This window comes from Galeopterus variegatus, unplaced genomic scaffold (assembly GCF_000696425.1).
Source record: "Galeopterus variegatus unplaced genomic scaffold, G_variegatus-3.0.2 Scaffold4286, whole genome shotgun sequence".
Lineage (NCBI taxonomy): Eukaryota > Metazoa > Chordata > Mammalia > Dermoptera > Cynocephalidae > Galeopterus > Galeopterus variegatus.
This window is the reverse complement of record NW_007730397.1, coordinates 72,317-85,400: the sequence shown is the minus strand read 5'-3', so window position 1 is coordinate 85,400 and position 13,084 is coordinate 72,317. Positions and strand designations below refer to the sequence as shown.

The window sequence follows — 13,084 nt, the reverse complement described above, 5'->3', positions numbered from 1 at the left end:
TGTGTTTTTTTTTTTTTTTTTTTTTTTTTTTTTTTTTTTGTCTTTTTCGTGACCGGTAAGGGGATCGCAACCCTTGGTGTGGGGTCGCCCACACCGCGCTCAGCCAGTGAGCGCACTGGCCAGTCCTATATAGGATCTGAACCCGCGGGCGGGAGCTTCACCGCGCTCCCAGCGCCGCACTCTCCCGAGCACGCCATGGGGCCGGCCCAGTAGTGATTTTTTCTATAGAAGGTTCTGAAAGAGCAAATAATTCTGGGAAAGGGTTTTCCTGAGAACTCGGGTTTTCCTGAGAACTCAGGTCTCCTGAAGACAAAAAAAGCCCCTCGTGAAGGGGAATTAATAAGGCTCCTCACTGCAGAGAATGGAGGCCTCTTTGCAAACACCAGCCTCTTGAGTGAACCTTTCTTTCTGAGCTTTTGACTCGGTTTGGCTTTGCATGTTCTGTGGACCACATGAGAGTGAGTTTTATGAAAATGGTGATTTTTTATGGAATGTAAGATCAGCTTAGCAGCCTTCATATTTTTAACTTTAGCATTGTATCTTCTAAAGCAAAAATGGTGTAGATTGAGTCTTTCGATCTGTTTCTCATCTTAGGTAGGGATTTTGCAGTGGTGGAAGCAGAGAAGCTGCCCATTGAGGACTGTTTCAGGAAAGAAGAGACTGCAGCCTTATGTTCCTCTGTGAATGAAGGCTCTGTATGGAAGGGGTTTCCCACTAACTTCTTGGGCCTCCGCACCACGTGAAGTTGTTCCAGCTCTCTTGGGTTTGGTCTCCTGAGCCTTCTTTCTTTAGCAACGTTCTCCACAAATGGCCGGCCACTCTGTTTCCTCTTGATGCTCTGATCCCTCACTTCTTTGAAGTGCCTTTTCTTTATGCCCCTTGGCCCCCTGAGGACTCTCTACACTCTCCGCAGCCTTTTCCCTACACTGGTTGGCTGGTTAGCTCAGTTGGTTAGAGCATAGCCTCATAACATCAAGGTTATGGGTTCAGATCCCCACACTGGCCAGCTGCCAAAAAGAAAAAAAGACATAGAATTAGAATTTTAAATAACTCAGAATACCACCATCTTGCTTCCTGTTCACTCTTTAAACTTATTCATTGCTAGGCCACACACCCTCTCCCCAGTCCCACAGGAACCCAGCTTGCTCCAGTTATCTTTGTACCCTGTTGTGACACATTTGAGGCCCAATAGCTAAGAAAGCAGTTTGCAGAAGCACTTCCCAAGCACAGGAAGTTGTTATGACAATTTCCTGTGATCCCTCCACCAAGCCAGGCATCCTTGTTTGGCAGATCCAAGAGCTGTGCAGGGGCTGGAAATGGTCTTCTCTAAGACCCCACCACACAGATGGGCATGTGGGCAGAGGAGGAGCAGATGAGTGCAGGGACACGAAAAGGGGGAGCAGTGGGGTAGGCACTGCCCAGGCTGAGCTGTGGGTGGCAGAGATGTTTAGACAAGGAGGGGGAATCATCACTTCTCTGGTCTCAGCATCCAGTGATTCCACCCACAGCACACTTCCTTCATGCATCCCTCCAAGTGGTGGAGCAGGATGCCCTTGGAGGAAGCCACCTGGAAGGTGCAGAGAGAAGGAGCCATGGGGATTATCAAAGATGACAATGGGCTCCCATCTTCTGGTGTATTCATTTGCTAGGGCTGCCATAACAAAGTGACTACACAACAGACACGTTTTGTCTCACAGTTCTGAAGGCAATAAGTCACAGATCAAGGTGTCAGGAGAGTTGGTTCCTTCTGGAGACTGTGAGGGAGAATCTGTCCTGGGCCTCCCTCCTAGTTTCTGGGGGTTTGCTGGCAATCTTTGCCCTTCCTTGGCTTGTAGAAGCATCCCCTCAGTCTCTGCCTTCTTCTTAACCTCATGTTCTCCCTGTGTGTGTCTCTGTGTCCAAATTTCCCCTTATTTATAAGAACACCAATCGTATTAGATTAGGGGTCCATCTTATTCCAATATGACATCATCTTAGCTAATTATATCTACAATGGCCCTATTTCCAAATAAGTTGCATTCTGAGGTCCTGGGGGTTAGGACTTTAAGATACAATTTTGGGGGGTGGGGTGGGGAACAATTCAATCTATAACAGTTGGGTACCTGCTATGTACCAGGCACTGTGTGCATACTTTTAGGTATTACTTCTAACCCTTTAACAGTCCTGCAAGGTGGGTGCTATCATACCCATGTTACAGAGGATGAAAGCAGGGCTCAGAAAAGTCAAGGGTCTTGCCTGAAGTTAGACAATGGCAAGGCCATCTGAATGCATCACCCAACCCTTGCTGAGGACCTGGGAGCTGGCCACGGCAGCGCTTCTCTCCTAAGACCCCAGACAGGAAACTGTCTCTCCGTCAACTTTCTCTATATGTGCCACCCTGTTTACAGTAGCAGACTGGCCAGGGATCACTTGGTTCTATCAGGTTTCAACATGAATCCCTCATGAGCTATGCTTCTCCCAAGTGAATGTGGCAGGTGGTCTGTGGGTCTGGAGCCTTGGACGGACGTGGGAGGTGGGGTGTGTTGGGCTGGAGCCCGGCCCTCTTCTGCACATGCTGCCTCGTTTTGCGAGATTCTTCTTCTGAGCTAGTTTGGATGCTGGGAAGTCCAAGGTCCAGGGGCCACATCTGGGGAGGGCCTTCTTCTTGGTGGGGACTCTATACAGAGTCCCCATGGTGACCAGCTTATCACATGGCAAGAATGGCCCATAGTACAGCACATAATGTAAGAGTTTAAATGAATGGAGTAACCACGCTAAGTACTAGGAAGGAAAAAAATCTAAGACATATCATGAAGTGAAAGAATCAAGTGGTAGGATGTTAACATTTATGTAAAAAAATAAATAAAACCTCATAACAAACCCACTTTGCTATGTGTACATATATGTAGGCAAATGCATAGGGAAAGGTCTGGAAGGATATATACCAAACTCAGAGTAGTGCTTACCTCAGGGGTGAGGGATTAGGGCACAAAGAGGGTTTCTACTATACCTGTTGTTTCATTTTTATACATTAAGAATATAGTCATGTATTATTTGTATAACAGAAAATAAATTACCCCTTACTTATTTTAAAGAGGGCCCACCAAATTTAATTTTTTTTTTTTTTGTCTTTTTTGTCTTTTTCCGTGTCCGGCAACGGATCGCAACCCTCAGTGTTGCCCCCGTACCGGACCGGGGACCGGCAACGGAATTGCAACCCTCGGCGTTGCTCCCGCGCCTCGCTCAGCCAGTGAGCGGGAACCGGTCTGTATGTGGAATCCGAACCCTTGGGCAGGAGCGCCGCCGTGCTTCCCAAGCGGCGCACTATCCAGTGCGCCACCGGGCTGGCCCGTAATTTTTAAATAACCATAAGATTGCAATCAATGGAGGCTGTTTTGGGATATGGAAGGGGAAATACCTTTTCTCAGAGGTATCCGCCTCAAAGTTCTGGACCAAGAAGGATCTTACAATGCATTTAGTATTTTGTGTTCATATCTGGAGTGAATATAGTCACAGTTTCTCAGTCCAATGGTATGCTTCCATGTAGTTTCATCAATGTAAGAAATAGAGTTTCCTTGGGAATTTCTGTAAAGAAACAGTTCATATCCTTGAACAGGTAGGAAAAGCATGAACAGAATAAGTAAAAGAATCATGGCAACCTTGAGGGGGATATTCAAATACAGAAAATACTACCTTTCTAATTTCCAGGACTATCAGTTTGCACAATTAATAAAGAAAGAATGTGGGGCCACAGGGACAAACCATGAGGCATCGCCTCAGAATCTTAACTTCTTATCTGTCCAATCTTTGGAAAGATAATGCCAGTTAGTTACTTTGCCTTTTTTTTTTCTTTTTGCCAGTTAATTACTTTGAATGTAAGTATTTTTTCCAAAAATCACTGTGTCTAAATTGACTCCTTCTACAAATCAAAGAAAAGGGCAAGTAATTCAACAGAAAAATGGGCAAAAAAGTATCATTATCAGCAAAGAAGAATAAGGAATTCCCATGCCAAGTAACACCAAAGCTTTGGCCAAGTGCCCTCTGTTGAAACCTCTCCAGGTATTGGAAGGGTAAGGGAAATTAGAAATTAAAGAGTCTAATGTGCTAATGTGGAAAGAACTCTCAAATGTACTGTATAGGGAAAAAGCACAAATCACTGAGCAAGAAATAAAACATTATCTCATTAGGAAAAAAATGCAAAGGAAGGAGATTGGAAGGAAGGACATACACAAAAAATGGTAATAGGGGTTATCTTATGGGTGGTAGTGATGTCAGAGGTAGGGTCTGGGGGCCTGATAGTCAGCTTCAACCCACCCAGTCCCACCAGGTTCTTTACTTTGCCACAGGAAAGAATTCAAGGGCAGAGTCACAGTAGACAGTGACAACAAGTTAGTAAAATAGGTAAGAAATGCAGGTTCCATGGAGAGAGTGCAGATGCTCCAGAGACTGAGCAGGATCCACACCAAGTTTAACACAAAAGTAAGTTCAGTATAGACATCAGGTATAACACAAAAGCTAAAGTTCAGTATGAAGTTCAGGCTGGCTCAGGAGAATGAATAGCTGCTTCCTGAAAGTAAGTTAGATGCAAAGTATACACACCTCAGCCAGGAAGTGCAGGTAGCCTACAGGAAAGTGAGTAACAACAATCCTGCCTTCAGCTGGGATTCCCCTTTTATAGTTTTTCTATCTAATGAACATTCAATTAAGGGGGTGGTTCCAGGTTATATGCACCAGAATGTTCTGTGCTCTCAATTGAGCATGCCCAACCACTGGATTGCATAAGCCAGCCCCCCTGTGCTAAAAGTAGGTCTAACTGGCAACAGTAACTTTCCTCCAGGGGAGAGCTCAGAGGAGGGGGGCTGAGACCTCAGGAAGTGGCTGCAAACCCAGAGGCATGTCCTGAAACCTGAGCCCAGGGAAACTGAGAACCTCCTGTATCAGTAGGGTGCCGGGCGGATGTGGGGGGGTGAAAAAGGGGGCGGCAATAAAGGGGTATTGGGGGAACAGACTTTCACATGTTATCCAATATACTTTCGTGACTTTTTTTTTTAAAGTGGGAATGTCTCTTGGGCCGGCCCAGTGGCGCACTGTAGCGCGGCGGCGCTCCCGCCAAGGGTTCGGATCCCACATACAGACCGGTGCCTGCTCACTGGCTGAGCGAGGTGTGGGAGCAACACCGAGGGTTGCGATCCCGTTGCCGGTCCCAGTCCGGTACAGGCGCAACACTGAGGGTTGCAATCCGTTGTCGGACACGAAAAAAGACAAAAAGGAAAAAAAAAAAGTGGGAATGTCTCCATTAATGACACATGTTTAGAGGAACCTGTTAAATTCCTTATATTCAGTTTCAACTCTGTTGATGACTGAATCCTTACCTTTAACTCTGTCCCCGTTCCTCAGCAACAATTACTTAGTTTATATACACAGTTTCCCCTGGAGAGGGGCAGAAACAAGTCAAAAGAAATACCTGTCTGCTCATCTGCCTGGTGGGCACTTGCACTCAACCAGAAGCCTTCTGGGTGCTTTGTGCTCACCACTGAAAGGAGCCTAAAACTGAACTCATTTCCCTCAGACTCTCTCCTTCCTAACTGTTGCATTTCCACCTGTTATACCACCGTCGTCCTCCTCATTATCCAGGACAGAAACTCTGAAGTTATATTTGATTTTTTTCTTTCCCTACTCCCCACCCCCCAACTCTTCGGTCAGTTACTAAATCCTGTCTGTCCTTTCTTTGAAGTGCTCCCAGGATTGTCTTTCCTCTCCTCTCACAACAGCTCTGGTTCAGACCCTTCTCACACCACTCCTAGATTTTGCTAGGGCTTTCTATTTTGTCTCCCTCTATTAAGCTTCCCCCTCTAGATGACTCTAAATTTGTATTCTAAAACAACTCTCCTGTTTTAATCATTTATCTGTTTTGCTTGAAAATTTCAATGGATCTCCATATCTCTCTGTGTAATGTTCAAACCTCTACAGCTGATATTTAAGCTTTTTCATAATCATTGCTTCCTAACCCAATTCTTTGCAGCCAAACTGGTCTACAAAATTTTGATCATTCCTGCAGCCATGGCTTTGCCTAGTCTGTACTCTGTATTTCTCTCTTTTTAACAAGTTATAGCCACTCATTAAGCCCCAGGTAAAGTTTTAGCTTCCCCATGCAGCTTTCCCTGATCCCTACACCTCAGTGATTGCAAATTCTGGTGAATTACAGTACCCATTGTCTGCACCTAATTTAGTTCTTAATTATATATCATCTCCCTTTTTATGCCTAGTCCCTTTCTTCCCACCTATCATGTTCACGTTCTGGAGACAATGTCATACTTCTGTGGCTCCCACAGTACTTAGCCCTGGATTGGGTACAAAATGGCTGTTATATATAGAAAACCAGGGACAAAACTGTGTTCTCAACATACCCGAGGGACTGAATAGTAATAATAATAATAATGGCTGCCATTCATATCTATGCTAGGCACTGATGTAGGTGTTACATATTCACTCATCTAAATCTCATGACAATTCTATGAAATGGTAACTATCATAATCTCCATTTTATAGATGAGGAAATTGAGTCACAGAACTAAATAACTCAACCAAGGTCACAAAGCTAATTAATGACAGACCTTGGTTTAAAGCCAGTTGTGGCACTAAGCTAATGTCGGAATCCTGCCAACATTGCCCATTGTCAAGCTCTTTTAATGTCGGAATCCTGCTCACAGTGCCAATTGTAAAGCTCTTTTAATCCTGTTTGTGACACCAATTGTGGAGCTCTTTTACCTGCCCATAATCCTGCACCAACTGGGCCAATTGTCAAGCTAGGGCTGGGTCTGGAGCTCACAGACCCCTCAAGCCCGTTCGCAGACTAGGTCACAAACCCTTCACATGCCAGGCTGGGTCCCCAGACCCCTTACACGCCAGGCTGGGTCACCAGACCCCTTACACACAGGTCTATGAGCTAGGTAACTGGCAAACAGGTCCTTGGAAGCTGTAGGTTGGAAAGCATGGCCACCTGTATGGCAGCTGCCCAAGGCACTAGTCAGCCAACCTGCTTCACAAACTCTGAAGAACACAAGAATAGCAACAAAACTAAAACAATACATTGGCGCTAACTCCACACACACACACACACACACACACACGTGCGCGTGCACACACACACATTTTGCTTCAAAGGATGTGCTGAACCACACCCAACTGGACCCAAGGTGAGGTCCTGACCAAACCATTCTATTTTCCCAACACCAGTCAATCTGGCTCAAAAATCTACTCTTAACCACTTTGTTGTCTCATCACTAATGAGATGGGGAGAGGAAGCCTGCTGTAAAGAGGGTGGCTCAAAAATGGGAGGGGAGCAGAGGTTAAGAAATGATATTATGGGGCTAAATACAAATGGATTTATAAAAAGAGTCAGGGCAATCACAAGTGAAATCCTGGAAAAGGGGCAAAATAGTAAGGAGAATGAGAATAAGTAAAAGCTGATAAGCAAAAGGTAAAATCAGAACGTCAGTCAAAGTGAATTGGGAAGATGGAAAAGGGCTAGGAAGACCTCAAGAAAAAGGCTGCTGTGCCAAGCAAGGGGCAGGAAACAAATGAGGAAAGGAGATTCTTACAAGATGACGAAGGTGCGATAGTTGGTCTTGGGCTCTGGCACAGGGACTCGGCGGAGCCTCTGCTCTGGGCTGAGACCAGTACAGGACAGTGTCTCATCTCTGCAGATACAGAGCTCACATAGGTCGATGTTCCCAGTGGCATTCTTTTCTGGGGTGTAATTTTCAGAAGATACCAATGAATGCTTAGTTATAGTAAGTTCCAGATCAAAAGGGTGAACTGTGACTTCAGTCAGGTTTGGATGCTAAGTCTGAACCTGGTCTGGATGTGGAGCTGTAGTCTTCTTCAGGGTTGTGGAATGCTCAGCCTCTGTAGTAGATGCTGAAGTTATGGTAAGCTCCAGGTCTAAAGGCCAAACTCTGACATTGGGTGATGTTGGTTTCTGAGCTTGATCCTGACCTGGGCTTGAAACTGTCACCTCTTGATATACTTGAGGTGAAGCTACCACCTCCTTAGGTGGCTCTGGAGGCTGAGTTGGGGTCTCCTGCATGGTAAGAGAGGATTTCAGCTCTGTAGTAGGTTCTGTAGTTATGGTAAGTTCCAGGCCCAAAGGTTTAACTGTGACTTGAGTCAACTTTGGGTGCTGAGTCTGGACCTGGTCTGGATGTGGGGCTGTAGTCTTCTTCAGGGGTGTAGAATGTTCAACCTCCATAGTGGGTACTGAAGTTATGGTAACCCCAACTCCAAAGGTTGAACATTACAATGTTGCGCAATGTTGGATGCTGAGCTTCACCCTGACCTCCTGTTGAAATTGTCACCTCTTGATACACTGGAGGTTGAGCTACAGCCTGTGTAGGTGGCTCTGGAAGCTGAGTTGAGGATTCCTGCATTGTTGGAGTGTGTTCAACCTCCATAGTAGGTTCTGGAGTTATGGTAAGTGCCAGACTGAAAGGTTGAGCTGTGACTTCAGTCAGGTTCGGATGCTGAGCCTGAGCCTGGTCTGCATGTGGATATGTTACCTCAGGGGGCCTTGGAGAAGGAGCTGTAGTGTTCTTTAGGGCTGTAGAATGTTCCACCTCCACAGTGGGTTCTGGAGTTATGGTCATCTCCACATGCAAAGGTTGAAATGTGATACTGGACAATGTTGGATTCTGAGCTTGATCCTGACTTGGTATTAGAACTGTCATCTCATAATGCATTGGAGGTTGAGCTACAACTTCCTTAGGTGGCTCTGGAGGCTGAGCTGGGGCCACCTGCTGGGTTGAGGAGGATTCCACCACCACAGAGAGCTCTGCAGGCTGAGCTGGGACCTCCTGCAGAACTGAAGAAGGTTCTGCCTCCTTTGGGAGACCTGGAGGCTGAGGAAAGGGCCTTGTGATAGACCGGAGATGGTTCTACCTTCTCAGGGAGTTCTGCAGGTTGAGATGGGGTCACCTGCTGAGCTGGAGAAGGTTCCACCTTAGGTGGCTCTGAAGGTGGAGCTGAAGCCCCTCGGGGACTGGAGAAGGTTTGGCCTCTTTAGGGGGCTCTAGTGGCAGGCCTGGGACCTCCTGCTGGGTCACACATGGTTCAACCTCCTTAGAGGGCTCTGGTGGCCCAGCAGGGGCCTCCTATTGGACTGGAGAAGGGTCTACCTCCTTAGGAGGATCTCAAGTCTGAGCTGTGGCCTCTTACTGGGCTAGACCAAATTCAACATTTTCAAGGGAAATCTGGAGTTTAGGAAGGGGGATGGGATTGGGTTGGAGAAAATTCAGCCTGCCCAGTGGGAACTGAAGGCTTAGCAGGGCCCTCCTGCTGCACTGGAGAAGGTTCAACCTCTGCACTAGGCTCTGGAGGAGTCATGGTATGCTCCAAATCCACATGTGTAACTGTTGTACTAGGCAATGTTGGATCATGACCTCTGAAGGTAAAAGACAGGTATAGAGGTGAAAATGTCATCTTTAAATGGACTGTGAATTGAATCCTCCACAGAAGATGCTGGAGGCTGAGCTGGGTAGTCTTGCTGGACAGCTGAAGGTTCAACACTCACAGGGGGCTCTGGAGGCAGAGGTGAGCTCTCTTGCTGGCTTGGAGAAGGTTCCTTAGGAAGCTCTTCAGGCTGAGTGATTGGGCCTCCTGATGGATTGGTGAATCTTCATTCATTTCAGAGGGGTTTAGCTGCTGAACTGTAACCTCTTGCTGGTCTTTCAAAGTTCCAAACTGCTCAGGGGACACTGAGGACTGAGCTGGGGCCTCCAGTGGGGTTGAAGTTTCAACCTCACTAGTGAACTCTGTCTGAAGCAGTAGTAACCAACACATTCATAGGTTTAACAGCAACATTGTGCAATGTTGCAGGCTGAACTTGATCATGACCTACAGTAGAAACAGTTACCTCTTGATGCTCTAGAGGCTGAGCTACGACTTCACTAGGGAGCTCTGGAAGCTGAGCTAGGGCCTCCTGCTGGGCTGCAGAAGGTTCAGCCTCCTCAAAGTTCTGTGCATGTTCAGCTGCAGGCTCCTGCTGGGTTGAACAGGGCTTCTCATCCTTAACAGGTTCTGGAGATTGAACTGGAGCCTCTTGTTGAGCTGGTAAAGGTCAACCTCATCAGGAGGCCCTGGAGGCAGAGTTGGGGCCTCCTGCTGGGTTGCAGAAGGTTCCACATCATTAGCTGGCACTGAGGGCTGAGCAGTAGACTCGTGGCAGATTGGAAAGGCCCCCCCCTCTGCAGCAGGTTCTGCTGTTATGGTAAGCTGCAGACCTGGAGGATAGTGATATCAGGCAAGTTTAAATGCTGAGTTTGTTGGTGACCTGGAGGCAAAACTGTCACTTCACGATGCTCTGGGGACTGAACTGGTTGCTCCTGCTGGGTTTGAGAAGATTCACTCTCCTCGGGACACTCAGAAGTCTGAACTGGCTGCTCCTGCTCACTGGGAGAAGGTCCGGCCTCCACAGAGGGCCTGGAGGCTGGGCTGGGGCCTCCTGCTGGGTTGAAGTTTCTACCTCCTCAGGATGCTCTGGAGGTTGAGCTGGGACTTGCTGCTGGCTTGGAGTAGGTTTAACCTCCCTACCTGACTCTGGAGTTACTGTAAGCTCCAGATCAACAGGCTTCACTGTGGCATCGCACAAGTTTGAGTGCCGGGCTTCATTCTGACTTGGAGATAGAACATTTACCTCATGATGCACTGATGGCTGGGATACAGCCTCCTCAGGGGGCTGCAGAGGCTGAGCTGGGGCCTCCTGCTGGGTTGGAGAAAGTTCCACATCTTAAGAGGGCTGTGGAGGCTGAGCTAGGGCCTCCTGGAAGCCTCTTTGTGGCTCTTCCCATAGGAGCAAGGAGCTACAACAACTGAAAAAAAGAAGCCACTCAGAGGCCAGTGAGTCATTGCAAAGGACTGGTGCATGGCTCACCCAATGGGAAGTGTTTGCAGCATGGGGGATAAAGGTCTCATTTCACCAAAGAATACCTATAATACCTAGAAGGACCAGAAGTCCCTGGGCTACCAATCTAGAAAGGGGGGAAAGGCGGGGCCTCAGCAATGCCTCCCATCACCCACCACCAGTCCCGAGGGTGGGGGACGAGGGCCATGGCCATGCCCCCCCCCAACACTCACAGCCAGCCCAGGGATGACGACTGAGCCACCCCAGGAAGTGCCCTGGGCCTCCTGACCTGGAGCAGTGGGTGGCCTTGGGCCTCAGCCGTGCCCCCCTCAACACCCACAGCCAGCCCAGCAGCAACCACTGATCTGCTGCAGAAAGTTCTCTGGGCTTTCCTGACCTGGGGCAATGGAGGGCCAAGGGCCTCGGCCATGCCCCCAACACATGCAGCCAGCCCAGCAGTGACCACCTAGCCTCTGAGTGGTCCTACACTGATTAGGGTACAGATCAGCTGTCCTTGCTGTGCCCCAGTGTTCTCCTGGTGGGTCCATCTCCCCCACCACCTGTGCTGCAAACACTTCCCATGGGACGAGCCATGTGCCTGTCCCTTGCAATGACTAACTGGCCTCTGAGTGGCTTCTTTTTTTCAGTTGTTGTGGCTCCTCATTCCTATGTGGGTCAACGGGAGCCCTATTAGTGGTCTTGCAGGCCTGGGGGCCACCAAGGACCTCTTCTCCTCTGCTGCCTCCAATCAACTTCATCTGAAGGGCACAGCTGCAGCTTTTGCCAGCTCCTGCTCCATGCACTCAACAGCTCCAGCCTGGAAGTAGCCAGGGCTCAAAACAGTCTAAACGGTTTTTTCTTTCTGTCATTGTGGCTTCTCCCACCTTCATGAACTCTGTAGGTCTCTCCTCCTCTTCCCCTGAGCTCCACGGCCCCAGCTTGGCTGTTCTTTTTTTATAGTTGTAAATTGGTTGATTTTATAGGAGAGAGTGACACTAGGGACCATCTATTCTTCCATTTTGACCAGAAGTCAAAACTGTCACCTCTTGATACACTGGAGGTTGAGCTACAGCCTGTGTAGGTGGCTCTGGAAGCTGAGTTGAGGATTCCTGCATTGTTGGAGAGTGTTCAACCTCCATAGTAGGTTCTGGAGTTATGGTAAGTACCAGACTGAAAGGTTGAGCTGTGACTTCAGTCAGGTTCGGATGCTGAGCCTGAGCCTGGTCTGCATGTGGATATGTTACCTCAAGGGGCTTTGGAGAAGGAGCTGTAGTGTTCTTTAGGGCTGTAGAATGTTCCACCTCCACAGTGGGTTCTGGAGTTATGGTCATCTCCACGTCCACAGGTTGAAATGTGATGCTGGGCACCATTGGATTCTGAGCTTGATCCTCACTTGGTGTTGGAACTGTCATCTCATAATGCATTGGAGGTTGAGCTACAACTTCCTTAGATGGCTCTGGAGGCTGAGCTGGGGCCACCTGCTGGGTTGGGGAGGATTCCACCACCACAGAGAGCTCTCCAGGCTGAGCTCCTGCAGAACTGAAGAAGGTTCTGCCTCCTTTGGGAGACCTGGAGGCTGACGAAGGGCCTCTTGATGGACCGGAGATGGTTCTAGTTCTACCTTCTCAGGGAGTTCTGCAGGTTGAGATGGGGTCACCTGCTGAGCTGGAGAAGGTTCCACCTTAGGTGGCTCTGAAGCCTCCTTGGGGACTGGAGGTTTGGCCTCTTTAGGGGCCTCTAGTGGCAGACCTGGAGTCTCCTGCTGGTTTGGAGAGAGTTCTACCTCCTCAGGAGACTGTGCAGGCTGAGCTGGGCCTTCTTGCTGGGTAGAGAGGATTGGATCTCTTCAGGGGTCTATAGGTTTTGAGATAGGGCCTCTTGCTGTAACTGATTAGTTTTAATGGCTCAGGGGACTCTAGACGCTCATCTGGGTCCTTCTGGGATTCTGGAGGAAATTCAGGATAAACTATATCCATGCTCAAAATCTGTTAATATCCTGCAATATTTGTTTTTGACACTTAGGGGTTTTTGTTGTTTTTTAAGAAGATGACCAGTAAGGGGATCTTAACCCTTGACTTGGTGTTGTCAGCACCACGCTCTCCCAAGTGAGCAACTGGCCATCCCTATATAGGGATCTGAACCCATGGACTTGATGTTATCAGCATCACACTCTCCCAAGTGAGCCAGGGGCCAGCCCTTGATGCTTAG

At 48.2% G+C, this 13,084-nt stretch overlaps 1 pseudogene; it reads right to left on the bottom strand.

The window, feature by feature from the left end:
* LOC103602770 overlaps positions 1–12,300 on the bottom strand; it is a 19,704-nt pseudogene extending 7,404 nt beyond the window's left edge.
* Positions 12,301–13,084: the final 784 nt, after the last annotated feature.